Source organism: Myxocyprinus asiaticus, chromosome 50 (assembly GCF_019703515.2).
Source record: "Myxocyprinus asiaticus isolate MX2 ecotype Aquarium Trade chromosome 50, UBuf_Myxa_2, whole genome shotgun sequence".
NCBI lineage: Eukaryota > Metazoa > Chordata > Actinopteri > Cypriniformes > Catostomidae > Myxocyprinus > Myxocyprinus asiaticus.
Window position 1 is genome coordinate 4,311,406 of NC_059393.1, and position 25,972 is coordinate 4,337,377.

Consider the following 25,972-nt stretch of genomic DNA (forward strand, 5'->3'; position numbering starts at 1 on the left):
GCAAAAGACAAAAGCCAGTAAGCATAGCTAATAGGAATACACTATATGGGGGAAACTCATGGAAACATGCTTGGGTCACATTTTACTCCAAAATTAAAACTAAATAAATACTAAAGTTCTGTTTTGTATAAAGACAATGAATGTGTTTTTTTTTTTTTTTTTCATTATCATTACTGTGCATGTTATACTATATGTAATTCCCATTATTCTCAAAGATGATTCTCATTAGATTCTAATTACTGTAATCCACTACTATACAAATCATTCAGTGTTTAAAAGAGCATAAATTAAGTTAACATTTATATATGTAAATCATTATAAATTAAAGGTAGTACAACAAATACTGCAATGATGTGTACAGCAGTGATATTTCTTAATACATAAATCGTTATTGCACAATTTGCATTGCATATCTATGCATATTATAAGATGAATATTCTCTTAATATCATGATATGGCTTTGACGGTGTATTACAACCTGATATATAACATTTTCATTTTGATACATAACATCTTCCAACCTAGTCACCCAGAATGAACATTGCAATAACTGGGTCATTCCTAGGATTCGGTAAAATGTCAGTCCCCCAGACGTTATAAAGTGATGGTTCAATAAAATGAAATTTTGAAAGCTTTTTTACAAGATGTTGTTATGTCCATTATAATGAATTAAAAGATTTATTGCATTAAAATAATCTTTATCATAAAAGAATGTCTTCTTTCTATCTTAAACCAAGCAATTTATCATGTCTGAGGCACTTCACTGAATTAGCACCTTTAAAAAAGAAATGTCCATAATTTTTGTCATTAATGTTAAGATTTATTTATGTTCATTTGCTGAGAGATATTCTACCTCTGAAGACATTAGCAGCAGATCTTTATGACTTTATAAAACACATATTTTTTTTCACACTACTACTCTCACACTGCTATGTTATGATATCGAGACACTTTTACTAGGTATCATTTGAAAAAAAAAAATAAATAAATAAATAAATTAACGCTTGTATTACAGTCTCACCTACATTTACACACTTTTTCCAATGTGATTAGCTTCCGTGGTAGCTCACCTCATAGTGTTGGACTTTGGATCCTGCAGTACATGGTTTGAGACCAATCAAAAACGCAATCTGCCTTAGAAGTGTCTTGGAAGTGACACGAGATGACGTGGTTGCTTCAGAAAATGTGCTTTTCATTTCTCAGTTTTATTTTAGATTACTATTGGTTAGGTTTAGGTCAGAGTTTTAGGTTAGGGAGATATCTTTTACTCATTAAAACCTCCATTTAATATTCATCTAAAAACCTAGTCTGACAAACATATGAGATTTAAAATCAACAAAACCAACCTCCCTAGCCTAAACCTTAAACCTAAACCTAACCAATAGTATGGTTCATAAAAAGCAAATGTGAGATCATGCTCGAACAAGCTTGTAAATGCAATGGGTTATGTAATGCAAACATTAAACTGTATTGTCTTACAGTATAAGTCATGCGCTTTAGTAAAAATGATTAGATGTCATAAGATAGCATTGAGTGAAGAACACAACGCCTCCGTGTAAAAAATATTTGTGCAAAGATTTTGGTATAGTAATGTGATTCTATGAGACCAGGTTACAACTATAGGTTCAATCAGAGTGTATTAGATCTTTACCTGGGACACATAGCCACTCTGTCCTTTCGCCAATAGATTCTACTATTGGCATGTGCTACATTGTGTCTGAATTATTTAGAATCATCAAGCAATAATTACAGCCCATCCACTTCCTCCTGTTTTTCTCGATGAAATCATCCCAATGGTTGTCCCAGACAATAGGCAGACAGCAGCAGGAACAAGGCCCTTCTATATCAGGCAGCCACCCCTTTCACCTGGCCTAATTACCTTGGTCCTTTGGGGGCTGCAATCCTGAGAGGGGCCCAGGCCCCTGGGGTCTTCAAGGAACTCAGATTTCCACACTGCTTTTATACAAGTAACTGCTTTTTGAGGGACCCCTTTAAACAGCAGTACCTCAATGTATCTCAATGAACCCAAGACAAGTACTTTCGGGACTAGTTAGCTCCTAGCAAGTGGTCATGCATTCTTACTGTAAGAAGTGATTTACGATTTAAAAAACATATAAAAAAAATAACATCTCACTGGGAGGTCAGTTCAATGTGGCGTAGTGCACTGTTACAGGATTGTTAGTATTTGTTGTTAAGCCTCATTAACTTCAGTGTTGCTTAAAGCTCAACTATGAACTCCATAAAATATGACCCTTGATTTATGGGGGACTCACTGCAGTGAAAATGAGCCACAGTCACCTAACATTGTGAAGCTTAGAAAGAGACTTTTTTTCTATAATTGGGCCGTACATGGAGGCATCACAGAAGCGTTATGCTGGCCTTTTTGTTTTTAGGGAAGCAACAGTCTCCAAAACATTCTTACAAAATCTCAGACTCCTCTCTCAACTCCTTCAAAGAGTGAGTTACATAAGAAATGAACTGCTAAAACTTATCCTATTTATTTTTCTTCAAAGACCAAGTTGTTTTCCTGTACCAGGAGCGACCTTTGGTCCAACATGTAATAAAGGCCCCAAATGTAATACAGTTGGGTTCTAGATGTAATTAAGCCCCTAAATGTAAGAACATTTGGTCCAATATATATATATATAAATATAAAAGTCCCTAAATGTAAAAAGTTCCAAGATGTAATAAAATAAGGTCCTTAATTTAATAAAGGCCTCTCTTACAAAAATCGAGAGTTCATGGCAAATTTGCTGCAAATTCGCCACCGAAAATGTTCACATGCAAATGAGCTTTGCCTCAAACTTGCGGTAAATTGTCCATTGTTGCCAAAGATTTGCCGAAGGTTCACCATTACCGGTGAAGAGCTGCAAACTTCTGGCAAACATTTGCAGTGAATCACAAGCTCATTTGCATATGAAAATAATGAGCGGCAAATTTGCCGTAAGTTTGCGGCTAGTTTATATTTTTTGTAAGGATGTAAAAACATTTGGTCCAAAATGTAATGAAGACCCTAAATGTAATTAAAACTAGGTCCTACCTGTAATACAAGTGTAATAAAATGCAAACACTTTTGGTCCTGAACAGGGTACTTTCTGTCCAGAATGTTATAACCTTTGGTCATAAATGTAATAAAGTCCCTGAATGTAATAACTTTGGGTCCTAAGTGTAATAATGGCCCTAAACATAATAACCTTTATAACAATCTAACATCATTATTCTAACTATCATACGTAGCTATTAAAATGAGTATGTAAACATAATATCTACGTATATATTAATATACAAACTAAAATCTATCAAACACCCTTACAGCACATCGGTATACATAAGGACCAAAAGTTATTGCATTTCAGGCCTTTGTTACATATAGGACAAATTATTACGTTTGTGCCCTGTATTACACAGCCCCGTATTGGCAGGTGAATAGTTGGCAACAAGAACATTCTGCTAAATGTCTCCTTTTGTGTTCCATTGAAGAGTCATATGGGTTTGGAACGACATGCACATGAGTGCATGACAACAACTTTCAATCTTGGGTGAACTATTCCTTTAACCCTGCAGTAAAACAAGGAGGTGGCATGGGTTCCATGATAGATGTACAGCACAATGGCTCTTTCTTCAACTATCCTGATCATATCAGCTCATTCCTAACCATGCACATGAAAGTGTGTCCATAATTGGAGGCAGGAGGGGGGCTTGTGGACATAACAAAAGCAACGAAGAAAGTAAGAGAAGAAGTGGAAGAGAAATGCCTTCAATTCCTTTAAAGAAGGCAGATGAAAACAGCCAGCCTCCCCCACCCATTTAAACTAAATATGACTTGACTGACAATACAGCGCTCCCATGCTAATAACATCTCATTGAGCAGGAACTGGATGCTTTGGCTTGGTTATAGAGTTTTTTATTTATAATATTATTAAGCAGAACTCCCCTTACAAACAATCTTGAGTTCTGGCAAACTTGCCTCAAATTTGCCACTCATTATTTTCACGTGCAAATAAGCTTGTGATTCTCCACAAACATTTACCAGAAGTTTACAGCTCTTCACCAGCAGTGGTGAACCTGCAACAAACCTTTGGCAACAATGGACAATCTGCCACAAGTTTGCCGCAAAGCTCATTTGCATGTGAAAATGATCAGTGGCGAATTTGCCATGAACTCTCGATTTTTTCCTTGTGGTAATTTTGATAACATTAGTCATTCATAGTCATTCATAGAACTAGTAACCTGTTTTAAACTCTGCCGTTAAGGTCAAAGTAGATTCCAGTCGATTCCATCTCCGAAAAGGTTAGCAGGGCTTGCGTTAATTTACAGTTTCATTTGTAAAACTACAGTCTCTCCATCTTGTAGATTATCCCCTCTTGTGCATGTCAAGCACCTAACCAAGAACAAAATATCTCTCAGTATCCAAACTTCTGCAGCGGAAGACGTATACATCCAATTTTCTTCCTCTAGAGTCCATAAAGCAAATGTCCTCCATTATCCACTGGAATTTCAAGGAGTAACGCAAACAGTTACTCTTTCTCTAATCTCCAAAACTCAGTATCTTGTTTCCTTGGCCCTTGCCTCATAAAACTGTGTAATAAAAGGGCTTTTAACCCCAGTTCCAAGTGCTACACCTGGCTCTTCCTGAGCTATAAATCTAAAGGAGACGGCAAATCAAAGAAGCCATAATGTGAATACAGCTAATTTAATATCACAGAGAAGAGAGAAAAAGAGAGAGAGAGAGAGGAAGGACACAGTATAGGAAGGCCGGCCAGGTAGAAAATTAAGGATCTTTTACATTGACATTCGGCTTGAGTGGCTATGGACATATCACATGTCTTGTCTTCAAATGTTACATTGTCCCTGGTAGAGAGATCATCCTTGTCTCTCTACAAACATTTACTATCCTGTTAACAGAACTCTCTCTCATTTATCTGTCTACCTTATTCCAAATTTTGACTCTACTTTTTATAAAATTTGGGCTGTTTCAAGAAGTTTAACTTTAAAAAAAAAATATTTCTTTATTTATATTTTATTATTTATTTTTTTTTTTTTGGCAATTGAGCCAACAGAAATGGTTTCAGACATTTTGTAGTTGGGACTTCAAACCATAAAGATTACCATTAAACTAGAGGTGTGTCCTAAATCAAATACTTCTGCACTATTCTACGTCATTTTATAGTGTAAGTAGTGCGAGTAGTATGTTGGCACTTAAAATTCCACAAAAAGAAGTATAACACGAGTACTCAGATGAAGCACTTGTTCATTCAAAATAATGGAGTGTGTAATGGATATTTCATGCACTCAGCAATCGTGGCTTGCCCTATGTAGAATAAAGGTTACATGGCCGTGACGCTGGACTGACAAAACGAATGGTAAATGTGGCAACTAGTAATTAATGGTAAATGTGGCAACTAGCGAAAGATCCATGAAAACAGGATTACATATGTGATTTAAATGCTTTACCATCACCACACTCTGTGTAAATATATGAATTATTTGAGATATAAGTGTTGAATCGAGTTTGGCTTATGTGCTAAAGCTAATGGCAACACATTACATGTGTCACTTCATGCAAAGTCACTTCACAGAGCTGAAAAAACAGCCAATACTACACTTTGCGAAACACTCAAAGGGGCAACCTGCATGTAATAAAAGGCCCTAAATGTAATGAAATTAGGTCCTAAATGTAAAACTGTTGGTTCTAAATGTACTAAAGGCCCAACATGTTATAAAATGTGTTTGTAAATGTTATGAAGGTCCTACATGTAGTAACATTTAGTCTTAAATTAATAAAGGCTCTAAATATATCTTAACTTTTTGACCTAAATGTAATTAAAGGCCCTAACTGTAATACAATTAGGTCCTAAATGTAATTAAAGTCATTGATTGTAATAAAATTAGGTTCTAAATGCAATTAAAGTTCTTAATTGTACTAAAAAAAAAGAAAACAAAAAAAAAAAAAAAAAACATTAAAAATAGTTTGTAACATTTCGTCCTAAATGCAATTAAAAGTCCCATTTGTAATACAGTAAAATTAGGTCCTACATGTAATTAAAGTCCTAAATTGTAATAAAATAATAATTCAAATAAAATTAGGCCCTAAATGTAGAAACATTTAGTCCATAATGTAATAAAGGCTCTACATGTTACAGAATTTGGTTTTAAATGTAAAAAAGTCTCTAAATGTAATAAAAATGTTGTCCTAAATGTGATTAAGGTCCTAGATAGTAACCTTTAGTCCTAAATGTAACAAAAGCTCTCAATATAATATCTTTCTGTCCTAGATGTAATTTAAGGCCCTAACTGTAAATGCAATAAAGCCTCTCAATGCAATACAATTTGTTCCTAAATTCAATAAAGGCCCTAAATGAATAACTTTTGGTCCTAAATGTAACAAAGGCTCTAAATATAATAAAATTAGGTCCTAAATCTAATTGTCTAATAAATCTAAAAGGTCTTCTTTGGTAGCCCCCTTGAGCATTTTTTGCCTTCCATAAAGGACACGGTGCCTTTAATATGAAATGTTTAGAAACATTTCACCATCCAAATGTTGGACAAAACTATTTTGCTGCTTAAATACAGGAGAACAGGCTTCCCATACAATTTTGGGACAGTTGGCAACCCTATTTTCCACCCATTTTATTGTCCGCCAGGTGAAAATCATACATCTGAATAAGTAATGGCACACCTCTCCTCCTCAAGCTGAATTATTTGATGTATCATTTATGGGCACAGTACAAATGGTGCAGGATGTGTTATGTTCCAAAGTTTAATACTTTAGTGTAAGGTTTGTTCAAATCCTTGTTAAGCACCACCAATTAATGAAAAGTAAAGCAATTTAAGAGTAATGCAGAGAGAACGCAATGCAAGGTGAAAATACATCTTTATAAGTGATTCCAAGTGTCATGTCTTTGTCTGTTATCTCCAATAATCAAATCCCATTGCAAACACAGAGGTAATTTATCTTGCAGCAACAAAATCTTTACAGTGTTGAACAAGGCAGACTGTGATAATTATTCTGAGGCTCCTTCACCTGTGACAGGCAGCTTAAGAGGGCCCCAGATATCCGCAAAGGAATCGCCTCAAAATGCTTCTTGTCTCCAGGCTAACATAACGGCTGCTCGCTACAATCTGCCCCCTTAATCCCCAGCCCTGTTCGCTTGAGAGATCTCTGATGCTGATGCCTTGGCAAGAAGCTTCATTTCCATCCCTACAAATAACTAGCAAGCACCCTCCATCCAAATGAACTCCTTTTCCATGCTTGTAGGATCCCTCCCTTTCCCCCTTCCTCCCTAAAACCAGTACATCTTGCTCGCTCAAGGGTGAAAATTAAACTCCTATTGTAGACTGCTTATTATAAATTGTATAAGCCCCTTCAGTCTTCTTGGTAAGTCAGGTGCCAGTGACTACATTTGCATTTTCTAAAGCAAGGGAAAGAGGAAAGGTTTTTCAGAAACTGTCAAAGATCTGAAATGTTTTTTTTTTTTTCGAATGCAACTATTACCATTTTCGGGCTTGAGGAAGATAATATATGGTTAGTTGTATGAAATACCAATGTTATTTATGACACCAAGGATTTATTCAAGGTTTTACTTGAGGTTTGAGAAATGTATCCTCTTTCAATAACAATGAAACGTTCAACTGTTCCACTAAGTACAAGCTTATTGGGGCACTTTCAATAAAAGCGTAACTCCTCAAGGGGATGTAAAGCAGTGATTGAGTAGTATGTGGGGAAGAAGTTCAGCACCGAGATCCTTTCAATGCATGTTGAGGGTAAAAGTTTGGTTTGATTTGTTCCGTGTAATGTGTGTCCAAGGACGAGATCCACACAATCCATGGCCAGTTAAGGCCATGGTTGGGGCTCCTTGTCCCTTGTCTTTTTGTAATTCTGCTAGGTGCTGGTAGTGGCTCAGAAATTACACACTTCGGCTTTAAAAGAATAAAACGACACCCAATGATGATGTGTGGCAATGGTAGCCATGCTGATATTCAACAGTGTCGCCCTAAAAATGTATATAACACTTCAGTCAGCGGTTAGTACAGACATATTAGCCCAGCCATGCACATACAGACAACGAGTGATTGAACTGTGATCCAAGAGAGCCTTCGAAAGTAGGACAGATGAAACCCAAACCCCTATTAAAAGACAACGGCGCTTCTTAGTTTAGGGAAAAAATATGATCGCATAAAATGAGAGCATCACTGCTACTCTAAGTCACGTGATTTTTATTTTCTTTTTTTTTTTTTTTTTTTTGCTTTTATTTTCTGCTAATCTTGGAGAGGGTTCCAGGAATCTGTGAGTTTCATCCTGAAAAAGCCACTTTTTGTGTTCATGGTGCCCTAAATTTCAACAAAGGTCAATAGGAGAGTGAGCCAGATATACAGGAGTCTAGCTCCTCTGTTTTATTATTATTATTATTATTATTTTAACTTTTAACAGTCACAAAAAGGCTCTATGGTTTAATGTGGTATATTTGATTGGTTAGTTGAGGCTGGATTTGATATGATGTAAGCCATGCTTATTAATCATATGTACTGTTTGGCTTTCCTTGTAGGAAATACAAAGTGCAAATGGAGACTATTGAATATATCAGCTGAGCAATGAGTTTAAATGGAGATTAGCATAATCTCAATCAATTTTGTTCAGTTTACTGCATGAAAAAAATAAAAATAAAAAATGCAGTAACACTTTGAAATAAGGCTCTGTTTGTTAACATTAGTTAACAATATTAGTTAAAATGATCTAACAATGAACAATACTTTTATGACATTAAGTACCAGGGTTCTTGGTTAATGTTAATTTCAACATATACTAAAACATTTTTAAATCAAAAGTTGTATTTGTTAAGTTAGTGAATGCACTATTAACTAACATGAACTAACAATGAACAATTGTATTTTTATCAACTAACATTAACTAAGATTAATAAATGCTGCAAAACATATATTGTTCATTGTTTGTTCAAGATACATAATTCATTAACTAATGTTAATGAACGGAACGTTATTGTAGAAGTTATTCAAAATTCATTACAAATGCAATTCACACACAATTTTCTTTTTTTGTTCTTTTTTGTTCTTTTTTTTTTTTTTTTTTTTTTTCTGGGGCTTAAAGCAGAAAAAAAAAAAAAAAGTGCTGCAAACATCTGGAGAAAAATAAAGAAAAAGCTGAAATTCTTGAAAAAAAGAAATGTTTGCATAAAAGGCTTGGAATAATCTTTTATTTTTATTTCTTAAACACTGATCAATAAAATGTTTTGTTTAAAAAATATTATTAATATTTGAAAAACTTCCAAATCAAAGTCAGGTGGTGTAACCAACATACAGGTAGCCAATTTGTTGTAAATAAATACTTTTTCTCTTGAACAATTTGTCTGATTTTTTTATTTTTTATTTTTTATTTTATTTCTTAATTATTATTACTGATGTATTCAAGGAGCAAGAAATGTTTTTAAAAACTTTTACTTGATTACATCACTTGACATTGACAAGCCATTAAATTTATAATAATAATAATAATAATAATAATAATAATAATTATTATTATTATTATTATTATTATTATTATTATTATTAGTTTTAGTAGTAGTGAAGTGAAGTCCAACATCCGTCATTTCAAAGCAGTTGTACATTAAATAATGCTATTACAGGAAATAAAGCTGTTATATCTTAGTCATCAAATATAATTGTAGATTGTGCTATAATAAGTAAATAATATTTGTTTTAGACCCCCAAGTGAGCAAGCCAAAGGTGACCGTGGAAAGGAACAAAAAACTCCATAAGAAGTTAATGGAGAAAAACAACCCTGGAAGAGTCAAGGCTCATTTTGGGGGCCAGTAAAATTCTGGCTAAACAGCATGAATATAATTCCAATAGTAGTTATTTATGTTTAGAACAAGTCATAGTTTAAATTAGTAAACTAAGTAAATGTTAGGGGCCACTGTTTTAGCAAAATTATGTTGTATGAACTGTAAGATTAGTGACAAAGTCTTTAAAGTCCATCCTGTTTTAACTGTGGAAGTGGAGGTAGATGCAGTGTCCTTTGTTGTTGTTGTTGTTGTTGTTGTTGTTTTGTTTTTTGGCTGATAAAGGCTTAATTTGCCAGCTATTTCATTGTCTATGTATTCCATTTTAAGAGAGTGTAGTCCATTCTTTGACCAAGACAATAACGGAAACAGTCAGTGAGGGGCATCGCAGTCTGGTTGGAAGCTTATGACAGGTCATTTTGATGAAGTCCATCCTGAGTCCAGGGTTCAGGCAGTGGCACATGAAGAATCTCATGTCTTGGAGTTAACATCAGTTCATCATCTGTGAAGTCCATCGTAATAGATGGAAGTGAAGTCTGGCTGGCACAGGCTGCAGTAAGTTGTCATCACTCAGCGACACATAGCAAAGGGAGTCAGATATCAGACAGGACCATGCTGGATCTGGCAGACTCTGGTAACCTCGGGATAGGGATAGTAGTAGAATTGTAATTGTTATTAGGGGCCAAGCACCGAAGGTGCTGTGACACCTATTATTTTCGTTGGTTGTCTTCTTATTAGAGGCCAAGCACTGAAGGTGCAAGCACCTATTGTATCCGTTAGTATTATTAGGGGCCAAGCACTGAAGTGGCTATAGCCCCTATTGAATCTGTAAGTTTTCTTCTTATTAGTATTATTCTGACTGGGAGTCAATGGCAGCCCTATGAACCGTACATAGGAAAATTATTAAATTTGGCACATTAATAGGAGTGGACATGAATAGTCCCCATAGCAAATTTGGGGTCTCTAGGTCAAACACTATAGCTCCACCACAATGTCAAATATTCACTTTTCTATTGTATATATCTTTTAAACTGTTTATCCAAGAGACAACGTTCTTTTTTTGTCTGATCACTCTCCTCCTGGGGCCTGTTGCACCAGCTATATGTACGTTACAACTTAGCCTAGTTGTGGCGTAAATGGGCACTAAGTCACAATTTACGCACTACTAAATACAGTATTTGAGCGTTGCACAATTAATCAATAAAATGTAACCCTACGTTTAAACTAAATATTTACAGAAGCCTCCGACGAGGAGTAACGGTTGGAATAAAGAAGCAGACTCACTAAATGACATCAATAAGCTCATGTTTTGGTTGACAAGCTTCAGTACTTTCAACATATGTGATGATGTTGGCATTTACACTCGTTTACCTTCACAGGAGAAAACATTATGTAAAAAACATACCTCTTCAGAATGAAACTGATCTAACTGTGCACTTTCCTGTGCACACCGCCCTGTGTTAAGTTTCAAAATATACAAAATATATAAGATATTAAAATGAATAAATGTCTATTTTTCCAGCCTGTTGTATAAGTAATTATTTATTTATTGTCCCTTATTCGTTTTAGATACAGTTATTAAATATTGTTATTTATGTAGGCTAAATATACCATTAATGAAATCTTGTTTTATTACATATCATATTTTAACGGGGATATCATTTATTACAGCTGACAGTTACGTGAGCAAACAAGATTTGAACATCAATCATAACAAGATAAAATTTAAATTCATGGCTTTTTAACACTTCTGTGCACAAATTTGAAGGCTGCTTATTGGATCAGTACAGGTAAACGTCATATTATGTGACTACGCATTACTTTACGGAGAGCTTACGACCTACTAGTTAAGTCTTAAGAACAGGTGGTGCAACCAAATTAAGCACTGACTTAGTTAAAAACTAACTAGTAGTTACTAAGCCCTTAGTGTGGGCTAACTTTACGTTCTAACTTACATGAGAACTTATGCACAGCTGGGGCAACCCTACCCTGATGATTCAAATGCACCCCTTACATTGAGACTCCACCCATTCCAGTGGCCACCATCTTGTATTATAATGTTTACAGTTTAAAAGTTTCACACCCTTTAAATTTTGTCCGATTTGTCCAAACAATGTCTTGATACATTCTCCAGACCGAGCCGCACAGAAATGACTGTAAGGAATTTAGATTTTTGCTTTTGTTTAAAAGTTTTGGCATCGCAAATTTTACGTGGTTGACGTGAAGATGTGAGGATGTATCTCGGCAACAATTTGTCCTATAGAAACAAAACTTGCTGTGCTTCATTAAATCAAAATCAAATCAAATCAAATCACTTTTATTGTCACACAGCCATATACACAAGTGCAATGGTGTGTGAAATTCTTGGGTGCAGTTCCGATCAATATAGCAGTCGTGACAGTGATGAGACATATACCAATTTACAATAACATCAAATTAACACAGCACAATTTAAAGTCTAATATACACATTATTACACACAACACAATATACAAATAATAACATACACTGTATAGTATACAATACACACAATATAGATACACATTATTCAATAAAAATAAAATAAAAGTAAATATAGTAGTATATATAGAATTTACAGTAGGTTGTATTGTACTGTATTGACATTCAGGCTGTCGGTTGATAGTAAGTTGTTAAGAGAGAATATAATATAATAATAATATAATTTATGACAGTCCGGTGTGAGATATAAGAGTAATAAAGTGCAGTGCTGATGTATTTTGATCGTGGGAGATCAAGAGTTCAAAAGTCTGATTGCTTGGGGGAAGAAGCTATCATGGAGTCGGCTGGTGTGGTTCCTGATGCTGCGATACCGCCTGCCTGATGGTAGCAGTGAGAACAGCCCATGGCTCGGGTGGCTGGAGTCTCTGATGATCCTCCGAGCATTAGGACCATTATCTGAGGGTACATGCACAGTTTGGAGGCAGCGCCACCTATGGATCAAGAAATATGAAAAACCTGTAACTTTTGAACCGTATGTCCTAAAATCATGAAGTTTCTGTCTTTGGAGTCTGTGGCTCATGAGGATTCCAATGATACCAATTGTCCCCATATCAGCCATACTGCCTCTCCACCATATTTAATTTTATTAAAATGTTAAACATCTTCTGAATGCTTGTTGGATTAGAATAAAAATTTGTATGCGTCTTTGACATCATGTCCTGAGCAGTTTGGAGATAGCACCACCTAGTGTTCAAAATACTTAGTAAATTTAGACAAAACATTTGATATATCATTGCTACCTTATTCTAAGTTTTCAGAAAATTAAGAGAGAAATTGGGAAGAGGCTATGTAGTGGAGTGGTCCATGTTCCATACTTGTTAACCATGGAAATCAAAAGGGTACTGGTTCAGACCCTTTTCCACACAAGTTATCTGTTTTGAAGATGCAATGAACATTGTATCTGGACTGTTCTTTCCTTTAGTTGTATTTGATATCAACCATATCGGCTCTCCGCCATTTTGAATTTTATAATAAATTATTGTTTCTTTTGAAGGCTTTTTTGGATTTGAATGAAAATTGGTATACATTATCGACGTCATGTCCTGAGGATACCTGAACAGTTTGGAGACAGTGCCACCTATATTTAAAAAGATAATCCACACATTTGAACTCACTCTAAACTCAGCTTGTCTCTTTACCACTGTTTGCACATGCCAACTGAGTTGCTCAGTGTGTTAATGCACTGGCACACACAGACCTGTAAAATGGAAAGGTGTAAGTTCAAGACCATCCTGAGGTGTATGTGGTGCATTTGAATCATCAATATGTGTGTGTATATATTTATCCTTTGAACACTTTGTCAGATTAAGTTTTTAGAAAATGCAGAGAACTTTCTAAAATAATTGTTTGTTTTATTTTTAATTTAACTCTTGCTGAGTCTCATCTTGGTATGACTCTTTAACACCTGTACAGTTTGTGGTTAAGTAGCATATTGGTCTATGTGGCGATAGCGGTGGAGCTTGAAAGAGTTCTAGTTTGAGCCCAGCTCTGGACAATTTGTTGTTATTATTCTTCCTCCTCCCAGTGGTAGTCTATGGCAATAGGCTATTTAGGGGGGCTTGGCCCATTGTTGTATTGTTCTTCTGAAATACAGTATATAGGAGTGATATCTTATGAAATGATTGACCTGTAGTTCAAAAGAACATGGTCTGTTTAGCATGGTTATCATGTTACATGCTATGATAGCTTGGCCTGCTAATTGGTTAATATGATAACTGTAGGGTTTTCTGTCTTATAAGGCTATTTGATCACAATGCTATCCATAGGCAACATTAGCTTAGCATACAAATCGGTGAGCATGCTAATTGGTTAGCATGCTAACCAGCACATTTATAAAGTTATTTGATAACAATGCTATCTGTAGGCAACATTAGCTTAGCTTGCCAATCAGCTAGCATGCTAATCAGTTAGCATGCGAACAAACACATTTGTTTGCTCGTTCTAAACTTGTCAAGTCTCTTTGTCATTTAGGTATTTCAACAGAACGGAGTGGTGGTGGTGAAGTGGGCTAAAGCAAAAAACTGATAAACAGAATGTTGTCAGTTTGATCACCAGATCCACCACCACCACTGATTTGTTGAACAAGTCATTTAACTCCAAGCTGTTCTGGGGGGGAGATTATCCCTGTAATAAGTCCACTGTAAGTCACTTTGGATAAAAGTGTCTGCTGAAAGCATAAATGTAAAATGCAAAGCATACATGTAATGCTTTGGACCATTGCTCAAAAGGTTCTGAGTTTTATTCTAGCTAAGTATGGTTTTTAATTTTATACGTCTGTTGACCTCTGAGTCTTCATGTTGAGCTTACTACTATGCAAGCTTTACTACAGTACATTCCATAATTCCTGCTTGAATTCATAACCAAATATCTCTAAAAATAAAAACATAATAGCAATTGTTTTGTACTTGTAGCATGGAATGTGTCTTTGGCAACATTTGGCTCTGTAAGATGATTGGCCTAGTGGTTAAAGTATTGTACTTTGGTTCAAAATATTGTGAGTTCAGTTCCTGCTGGTGATGGTTTAAAAAAATTACCTTTTTGTCTTCTGAGTCTTGATATTGTACTTATTACTATGTATGCTGTACTATTTTGAAGAATTCCTGTTTCAATTCAAAATTGCTTTGCTTTAACAAGACTTTATAAGCTATATTTTCATACTCTTAGCTTGGAAATTTTCTTTGGAATAATCATGCTTCATCATCTCTGTGGCCTAGTGATTAGAGCATTGGACTATGGCTTGAAAGGGTATAAGTTCAAATCTGAAAAGAATGCTTTTAAAATTTTTACTTCTGTTGACATTGAGTCTTCACGTTTTGCTTACTCTAATGCAAGGTTGCCAAATTCCTGCTTCAATTCAAACCCCTTTTATGTATCAAAAAATTATCTCAGAAATAATTTTGTACTCTTCATTTTGAATGCAAATACAATGCTGACCCTGGCAACTGCGATTGTGCTAATTCTCAGCCTGGTATGTCCCATTGGTGACTGTCTGTGATGTTCCTCTGTAGTACAGTGGATTGTCAATTGGAATGTTGAACAGAAAGTTGCTGGTTGAAACCCATCCTTGGGTGACTTAATATATATATATATATATATATATATATATATATATATATATATATATATATATATATATATATATTTTTTTTTTTTTTTCTTTATGCCATTTGATCTCTGTGTTCTTTGGGTTGTGCTTAGTGTTTTGCAGTAGTTGCCATGCTGGTGCTTGGCCCCATGACTGCTGTTTGCAGCTATATTTTTTACAATTGTTATTGCAATTATTTACAATTGTAATTGCAGTTGTGCTCAAAAGTTTGCATACCCTGGCAGAAATGGTGAAATTTTGGCATTGATTTTGAAAATATCATGCAAAAAAAAAAAAAAAAGACAATGACCATTTTTTTATCACATAGTTGTTTGGCTCCTTTTTAAATCATAATGATTACAGAAATCACCCAAATGGCCCTGATCAAAAGTTGCATACCCTTGAATGTTTGGCCTTGTTACAAACACACAAGGTGACACACACAGGTTTAAATAGCAATTAAAGTTTAATTTCCCGCACCTGTGATTTTTTAAATTGCAATTATAAAATGTTCCTCCATTGGTTCACAGACTTGTGCACCAGTGACTTGTGGCCGACATTTCTTTGGGTTTTTAAATCCAACGAAAATACATGTTCCATTTGACGTTTACCCAGTTAAAGGCTTATTTACCATACTGTTAACATCATCCAATCCTACAGTTTTTTTTTTTTATGTTTATGTTTATATTAGCGTTAGCATGCTATTTGCTAAAACCAAGACACATCAAATCTCATCAAGTTTATACATTGTTATTTTTATATATATATTCCTCAGAATGTATAATTTTTATAAAATTGAGAAAAGTATGACAACCAGGTATTCAGGAGTATAAATGCTGTCTGTGTATAAATATTCACTGAGTTTGTTAGCTCTCACGTGGATACACTGAGCAGGCTAGATACTGAGCCATGGGGAGCAGAAAAAAACTGTTAAAAGACCTGCATAACAAGGTAATGGAACTTTATAAAGATGGAAAAGGATATAAAAAGATATCCAAAGCCTTGAAAATGCCAGTCAGTACTGTTCAATCACTTATTAAGAAGTGGAAAATTTCGGGATCTCTTGATACCAAGCCAAGGTCAGGTAGACCAAGAAAGATTTCAGCCACAACTGCCAGAAGAATTGTTCGGGATACAAAGAAAAACCACAGGTAACCTCAGGAGAAATACAGGCTGCTCTGGAAAAAGACGGTGTGGTTGTTTCAAGGAGCACAATACTTGAACAAATGAGCTGCATGATCGAGTTGCCAGAAAGAAGCCTTTACTGCGCCAATGCCACAAAAAAGCCCGGTTACAATATGCCCGACAACACATTGACACACCTCACAGCTTCTGGCACACTGTAATTTGGAGTGACAAGACCAAAATAGAGCTTTATGGTCACAACCATAAGCGCTATGTTTTGAGAGGGGTCAACAAGGCCTATAGTGAAAAGAATACCATCCCCAATGTGAAGCATGGTGGTGGCTCACTGATATTTTCGGGGTGTGTGAGCTCTAAAGGCACGGGGAATCTTGTGAAAATTGATGGCAAGATGAATGCAGCATGTTATCAGAAAATACTGGCAGACAATTTGCATTCTTCTGCACGAAAGCTGCGCATGGGACGCTCTTGGACTTTCCAGCATGACAATGACCCTAAGCACAAGGCCAAGTTGACCCTCCAGTGGTTACAGCAGAAAAAGGTGAAGGTTTTGGAGTGGCCATCACAGTCTCCTGACCTTAATAACATCAAGCCACTCTGGGGAGATCTCAGACGTGAGGTTCATGCAAGACGACCAAAGATTTGCATGACCTGGAGGCATTTTGCCAAGACGAATGGGCAGCTATACCACCTGCAAGAATTTGGGGCCTCATAGACAACTATTACAAAAGAGCATGCTGTCATTGATGCTAAAGGGGGCAATACACAGTATTAAGAACTAAGGGTATGCAGACTTTTGAAAAGGGGTTATTTTATTTTTTTTCTTTGTTGCCATGTTTTGTTTTATGATTGTGCCATTCTGTTATAACCTACAGTTGAATATGAATCCCATAAGTAATAAAAAAAAAAAAAAATGTGTTTTGCCTGCTCACTCATGTTTTCTTTAAAAATGGTACATATATTACCAATTCTCCAAGGGTATGCAAACTTTTGAGCACAACTGTATATATATATATATATATATATATATATATATATATATATATATATATATATATATATATCATGCTAGAAATGTTTATATTATAATTATATTAAACCAAATTGAACACCATATTGGACATCCTTATTTGTCAACGACACAAAAAACAGAAACCCATTTATTTTCATGAGCTGTGAAAAAGCAACCTCTGAGCAAACCATTTTTCTCTGGGCACCCCTAATGAATTATTATTATTTTTATTTATGTATTTATTTTTAACACACATATATGTTCAGAGTCTTGATGCTATATAAACTGAAGGAGAGCCCAGAAATAATTCATGACAGCAGAACAAGTGTGTGTATATATGCATTTGTATGTGTTTGCAAACTCAAGCCATCGTGAGTGTGGGAACATGAGCTTTAAAGGTAATGTACACTTCTTTTTACACTGGGCGAAAAGGCTCTGTAATGAACCTCCTGTCTCCAACTGAAATTTCAAACAACCTTGAACTGCACAAAAGAGTGCCTGCCAACCTCTCCACCAGCCTACTGCCATGTGGCAGAGTAGAGACAACATTCCCCGCACTCTTTCTGTCCTCTCCAACTCTTGTCCACCCCCATGTAACACTTTTTTTCGCACTGAACACTTTAGTGTAGTGCACTTAATCCACTGCTGTGTCTACTTTTTCCTGCTCGCCAACACATCCTCTGTTCTCTTTATTTTACGAAGGCTACTCCGGATGCATGCAGTTTGTCGCAACAAAACTTGATGAAACTAGAAATCTCCCCTTATACTCAACGAAGTCATCTAAACTGTATTCCTCTCTTCCCATTTATACTGTATCCACACAGATGTTTAAATTAAACCTGTCAACCTCCTTTCATCGCAAGCTTTCACTCTAGCCCTGATAAACAATTTCATATCATAACATTGGCATGCAAATATGGGTTGTTTTCTTTGCTTGTTTGTACGCCCTAACAATTCAATTACAATTCAATTCACTATATTAGCAGATTTGCATAAAAGTTAACCTTCCTGGAGTCTTGCCAAAGCAGAGAGCGGCTCTTGCCTGTTCTGTGTTGCTAACACTGGAGCAGGTGTTCCTCCATTGGTTCACAGACTTGTGCACCAGTGACTTGTGGCCGACATTTCTTTGGGTTTTTAAATCCAATGAAAATACATGTTCCATTTGACGTTTACCTAGTTAAAGGCTTATTTACCATACTGTTAACATCATCCAATCCTACATTTTTTTTTTTTTTTTTTTTATGTTTATATTAGCGTTAGCATGCTATTTGCTAAAACCAAGACACATCAAATCTCATCAAGTTTATACATTGTTATTTTTATATATATATTCCTCAGAATGTATAACTTTTATAAAATTGAGAAAAGCATGACAACCAGGTATTCAGGAGTGCATTAATGCACAGATTTACATGGGCTGAAGCCCAGTGGCACTCATCTCCCAGGGGGCCACATTTGTGTCATCCACCACCCTATTCTCCCTTGGCAACGTTCTCTTAAGGAAACGCAAAACGTATTGTGAGGGAGCACAAAACTATTGCGAGTGAATGCTAAACTTATTGTGAGTGAAAATAATGTTATTGTGAGAGAGTGCAAAACAATTGCGATGGATTAAAAAACTACTGCAAGGGAATGCAAAACTTATTGTGAGAGAAAACAAAACTTTTACGAAAACGTATTGCGATTGAGCACAAAACTATTGTGAGGTAACGCAAAACTTACTGCAAGGGAATGCAAAACTTATTGTGAGGAAACACAAAACTATTGATACAGAATGCAAAATTGTTTAAGATTAACAGGATACACTGTCTCCCCTGCCCCCTCAAAGAAAACACCCCTGACACACATGGGGCTGCGTAAAGTGTGCCCAGTGATCAATACCAAGCCACATCAACCAGCACCATTCATTTTTAATTTTGATTTACCACAAATGAGAGAATATTTCAAAGAAAAAAAAACAAAAACATGCAGAGATAGTGCATATCACCCAGCTGTGGCAGTCATGAGATGGTGTATGAGTGTGTGTAATTGTACGACAGGCAGATTATTCCATACACTCTTAAGAGGTCTGGTTTATATCCTTATGTCTTTCATCTTCCCCTCGGTCTTTTTTCTCAACATGAATATGTGGATTTTTTCTCAGGTCATCCATCACGCAGTGGTGAATATGTGAGAACAGACATGATGTTGAGCATAACACAAGAGTGTGCCAAGTCGCTTAAAAGGGGAAGGACAAGCAAGATATGAAATATGAAGCACGTGGATGATAATCAAGCCTAAAGAATAAACTGTATTGAGACATGAATTCAATGCATTTTTATGGCCCAATCTAACAAATAAAAACACAATGAATGATTTGTTACAACTATTGTTGGACAGCTATAATTATTTTACTAGCTGATAACAATGCCAATATCTAGAGCAAGGTGGCCGATAATGCTAATTTATAAAACAGTTGGTTTTTGGTTTTCTTATCTGATTAGACAATTGGTGTCCCAAAAGTGCTAATAATCAGTATAACAGCACTGGGACGTCTCACTCTTTGGTGATACATACATATGCACTTTTCAGTAATTCATAATAATTGGATTCATTTCCGTGTACATTTATGTTGATTTCTCATGTGGTCATATTGACTGGTTACCCCTTCAGTAGGCTATTATGGAACTGACACAAGGGCAGACAACTGCTGTTATTGACCAGAGGTACGTTCCCTGTACAACGACGTGACTCACTGCTTAACCACAATTGTACGATGCATCGTTGGAGAAATTAACAAGCTAGTCACAACTGTTTCCTGAAACCTTAGAACCATGTTGGTTCAACAATATAGAGTTGTCATTAATGACGTTACTCAGGGGGTGGAGTAATAACTTCTGCAGATATCATATGTTTACCAAATTATAAAAGCTTATTTATACCAGAAAGACATTTAATGCGAGAAAGCTGCTGAAGACATGAAAGTGGTATGCACTGTGTAATGAGACAGATGCATTGTGCTGCAATAGTGACGTTTCCTTCTGCATCAGACTTTGGAGTTCATATGTGCACACTTCAATGGGCATGTACATAAATGATTATCCCTATGCCCTATTCCCTTCAAAGTCTTTACCATCCACTGTGAGAGCATTGGAGGGCTGAAAGATGAGGGGCATAACAAAAAAATTGTAATTTGAAACTTACTTTTTAAGCATTTAAAAAAAAAAAAATTATTCAGTTTGAAGTGATCTTACAGCATGCCGAGTATGATCCCTTTGAAGTGCCCTTCGGTGGCTAATTTAGCATGTTTGGAACACAGCCAAGACTTAAAGCCATGTTCTCTGACGGAAACAGTGTGTAGTGTTTTCTCTTAACAGCTTTTAATCCCTTAAACTGCATTAGGAAGTTTCCATGATGTTTCAGAATGACGCTTTTTGCAAACTTTAAAACGTGTGTAAAGTATTACATAATGAATGATAAAAAATTGAATAAAAGACATAGAAGCCTCAGCGAAGTCAAGTGATGCCCACAAAGCAAAATAATAAGTATCTATGCATCTAGCCACAAGTAAAGAGCTGTAGTTCCAACCACACAACTTTGTGATGCAGTTTGCAAATGTTAATTTTGCAAATGTTCGTTTTACTATGTCGGTAACAATGGACCTTGCGACCATAGTTGGCTTACGATGCTTTTGGTAAATGCAACCCAGATGCAGGGCCGTAGCTAGTGGGGTGAAAAATGGTAACGATTCTAGGAGCCCAAAGGTCCAGGGGGGCCCCACAACAAATTTGAAACTGTATTAATTTAATAGGAAAGTGGCCCAGAACAATACATTGTCATGGGGCCCAGAATTCCCTTCTACGGCCCTGCCCAGGTGAGTATAGTTATCGACTGATGCTGATAATCTCAAAATGGCCAGATATCGATCTAATTATTAATTGGTCTAATTATCATTCGCTTTAGCATAAATGTTATCCTCTGGTATACTGTATAGTTGCAAGGTATAATCACTATATAGGGAATCTATAATGTTTACTGCAATCAAAATGCTAAGTAATAAACTGCAGACATAACAGGTATATTTGGGAAGATATACATACTGTATATTTCCTGTATTTTTATTTTATTTTATTTTTATTTGATGATATTTGATGGGTTTGTATGATAATGTTTTGAAAGGTATTTTATTGTGATATCATATTTAATGCAATTTAATATGCAGGGTTGCTGCTCCCTGTGCGCAGATTATGTCTGTGTAGGGCTCCATCCCCCTAGGGGGACAACAAAAAGTCAACTGGCTGTCCCTCCTCGCAAATTATACGTTACTAAAGGAACCGATAGCAGTCGCAGAACACTCTTCCTGTCAGACGATCGCCTCACGCACTGCCCTTATTTTATTACAGTGATAATGTATAGTCTATGTGCTCAGCAACCTTGAGTCCAAGATGTTGAAATATAAAAAATATATTTACATTTCAATAAACTTAAAACAACAACAATAACAAAAAGTCTTACAACACGATGACATGCACAATTATGATGCATTTCCTACAAAGACAAATCTCAGTGTGATCTGAATGTTTTCACACAGAATTGTGCTTAGCCCCAGTCACCTGTCACTGATAACTGCAGTCTGATGTGTTTAGCACAGCTCTAGGAGTCTATTGAATTTTAGAATGTATTTGAGGGTCAGACAGAGTGGACGATCGAGCTATCAGTGCCTTGTTGAGTCTGGAGCCGTTTCCACAGATCCGCTGCTTTGTTAGTACAATTTGTCATAGGGTGTGAGACATCGTGTCTCTGTGAGAGAGCCCAGCCGTCTGGCCACACTCAACCACACAACGATTTCTGAAGTGCATAGAAAGCAGAAAGCAGACCAGTGACTTTGTTATCTTTCTTGGAGGGACACTTCGTTTATAAGCCTAGGAATTCTTAGTCATTCCGAGAGGTTGACATTGTCAGAGTGATATTGAGAGACTTGAAGTCAGACAAGTGAAAAAAGAAAAGGAAAAAAAAAAAAACACTATAATTTTACTTCACTAATATTTGCTACAACTGTTGTCACATACAGTATGTGCACAGAAAAGGTTCTCACTCATATCTCGAAATGATATTCACAACAGGTGTGTGTGCATTTATATTTGTTCTTTCCCTTGTTCTAATGTTGATGGATCTGGATTTTTCTAAAGGTGTGGTAGGATGTTTCTAGGGCTGTCGATTCAACGTGATAATTCAGTGTTAAAATACACTGCAGTGTTGCTTGCAGCAGAATTCAGCGGCAGCACCCTCTACTGAATCTACAGTGCGAAACACAGCGCTGTCAGTGTAATCCAAGTCCCGAAGTATTGATTCCTATGAACCGGTTCTGTTATATCTTTTCCGCGGATCACACGGTGTGCCAGTGTAGTCCGATTCCCAAAAGAATGAATCTTATGAGCCGGTTCTTTTAAATCTACAGCATGAAAAATGCTAAACTAGTGTAATTCGATTCAGAATTAATGACTCCTGTGAACCGGTTCTTTTGAATCTACAGCACAAAACACACAGCACAGCCAGTGTAGTCCGATTCCAGAACAAATAACTCTTATGAGCCAGTTCTTTTGAATCTACATCATGAAACATAGAGTGTGACCAGTGTAATCTGATTCCCAAACGAATGACTCTTGTGAACCAGTTCTTTTGAATCTGGATTGTGAAACATACAGCGCAACCACTGTAATCTAATTCCCAAACAAATTACTCTTATGAGCCAGTTCTTTTGAATCTATAGGGCGAAACACAATGGTTTGCCACTGTAGTCGGATTCCCGAATGAATGACACTTTTGAATTGGTTATATTTTTGTAAATCAGTAAATAAACACTTCAGTCAGAAAAGTTACTGAATTAATTTCACTAACCTGGAAATTATGATTCTGTCAGGTTCAACTTGAAATTAACCAAAAACTGTTTCAATGTTTTGCAATGTTTATGTCACTTAGTGTATGAAACCCAAGGTGTGTGTCTTTATTCTTTGAAAGTTGGCATTTGGTTCAGTTCAGATACTGTCCATTAAACATCTTTATTTGCCCATTCTCATCTGTTTATATATTGAGCTGTAAATGAGTGTCATTAAGCAATTAAAAAGCGTGAGATTAATTATGACAACCTATTATAATTTTTTTTTCCAAAGAAAATATAACACAATGTGTGGAGATTCCCAGAGTGAACTACTGATAAAAAATAATTAATGAGACCAATTTATCAGAGGATTGTCAGTGAAAACGCAAAAAAATATCGGCTCCCGTCCTCCAATCATATCTGTAGCATTTTCATTAAACCTTAATTAGCCTGATTTTACTCATGACTAAAAGTGCCACTAAATTCACAATGGAAACAAAGAAATTCAGGCTTGCTATTCAAAATAGAAATGTCATGGTGTCACAAAAGCTGTCTAATATTTTGCAGGCATGGATTATGTGTACGCTCCACTCTGTTTATTGAAGAAAGTTTTATTCGGATTAATATCGTTATAATGATTCAGTTGTAGTTTTTGTATATTGCTGATACTGAAGAAAATGTGAGTGTAATTTACAAAACTTAAACTAGGGGGTTCTGGTTGGTATGTAATATTATGCTGCTATGAATTACTATAGTTTATTGAGTGTGTGTTTTTTGTTTTTGTTTTTTTAACATTACATGTGAAGGAAATGTAAGTGGTGCTTGCCATAATGCTATATTGTTGTAGGTAGTTGCCAGGGTGTTGCTAAGTTTTTCTGACTTTACTGTATTGTTGCTATTGCATAATATGTGGTTAATTATTGTCAGATCAAAAGAGTCCACCCCCAAGGAGGGATCCCCCCCGTTTTATCTTCTGCTAGGTAATAATAGTACATCTGGCTGTTTCAAAAAGTATTAGCACATCACTCTTCAAGAAGCCACATGATTTGAGGTATCATCCATATCCATAGTACAAATGGTTATGCAGAGTCAATACATAGGGCTAAGAGTTTAGAACAAACCCAGTTCTATAAGGAATAGCAATAGTAGTATTGATACTTGCCTTAGCAAATACCAACAATGACACTGTCCAATGCCAATGCATAATAATAACAGTGTAAAGATTTTATGTTATGTTGGTTTTTGTGACAATTGCAATTTTCAGTCCTATCAAAATGTACACTGGGAAACCAATGGCATGTCATGGCAAATTCACATTTTGTGTGAATGAGGAGTGTTATTTTCACTATATCTGGACTGTCCTAAATTATATGACTGTTTTTCTTGTACAGTTTGATGGAAATTGTCAGAACTCTCTGCCTCCCCCTCCTGTGTGACATGATGGCAATCAGTAATTTCATTTTTAAAGAAAATGTTTTTTGTATGTTTTTTTTTTCCTTTTTATGCCCGTTGTGCAGTGAAATCTTCCACTGACTTCCCTAAAATTACCTGCAATTTTCTCAGACCAGTGGCGTTAAAAATAAGCAATATCTTTGACAGCTTATATATAAGTATAATTAATAGAAGTATAAAAGTAACTTCTTTAAACTTGCATTATTGTTTATTGAATTAATTAGTTTTTTTATATATAAAAAAATAGTAAATACTTTTAATATTAAATATTATATACACACAATATATTTATACATGCATTATGGTGTAAAACCAGTGTGTAAATATCCATGATTTGATTATCACAATATTAGCCCTGGAAAAAAATCACTGGAAAAATTATATTGGTCAACTTACCCCCAGATGACTCTTCTTACCCACTGACCAGGAGCAACTTACCCCTAACCTAGGGCAAGTTGACCCAATAGATCACCTTTTTTATTTATTTTTCAAGGCCATATGTTTATGGCTTTCTGTCACAGGGTCATTTTTTATAATATCAAGTGATAGCAGTCACCTTGAAATAAAGGTAGCTCCAGTAGCGGATTTAGGCATGGGTGACGTGCAGTTGCCCACGGCTGCATCTTGCGGGAGGGCGGCACGAGGCACCCACACAGGTGTGGGTTTTTTTATGCTTTGGCAATATTGTTAATGTGAACAATTGTGACAAAAAAAAAAAAAAAAAAAAAAAGCTTTGTTGACTGGGTGGCTTGTACATCCAGTACACACTAGCAAACGTTCCTCACTTTATAACTTTATTTCCACAGAGTATTGAAAATGGCTACAGTTTAACTGCATAAAGATCTAACCGTGCTGTTAATGAAAGTATGAGGCGCTCCTTTGACCTGACAGGTTCTGACATGAACTGGCAGCTGACCAACAGCTTTTTAAACTTCCCTCTGTGTAGAACTGCAGCAGTGGAAACTTCTGGAACAGATTTGAGGCTTTGCAGTACAGATCTGGTCTTTGTCCAGCAGTCTAGGAGAAGCCATGTTGGACCATCCAAACTCCCAGGTAACAAGCAAGCATGACAAGCTCACCATGGTACACTAATGAAAAGTCAGAGA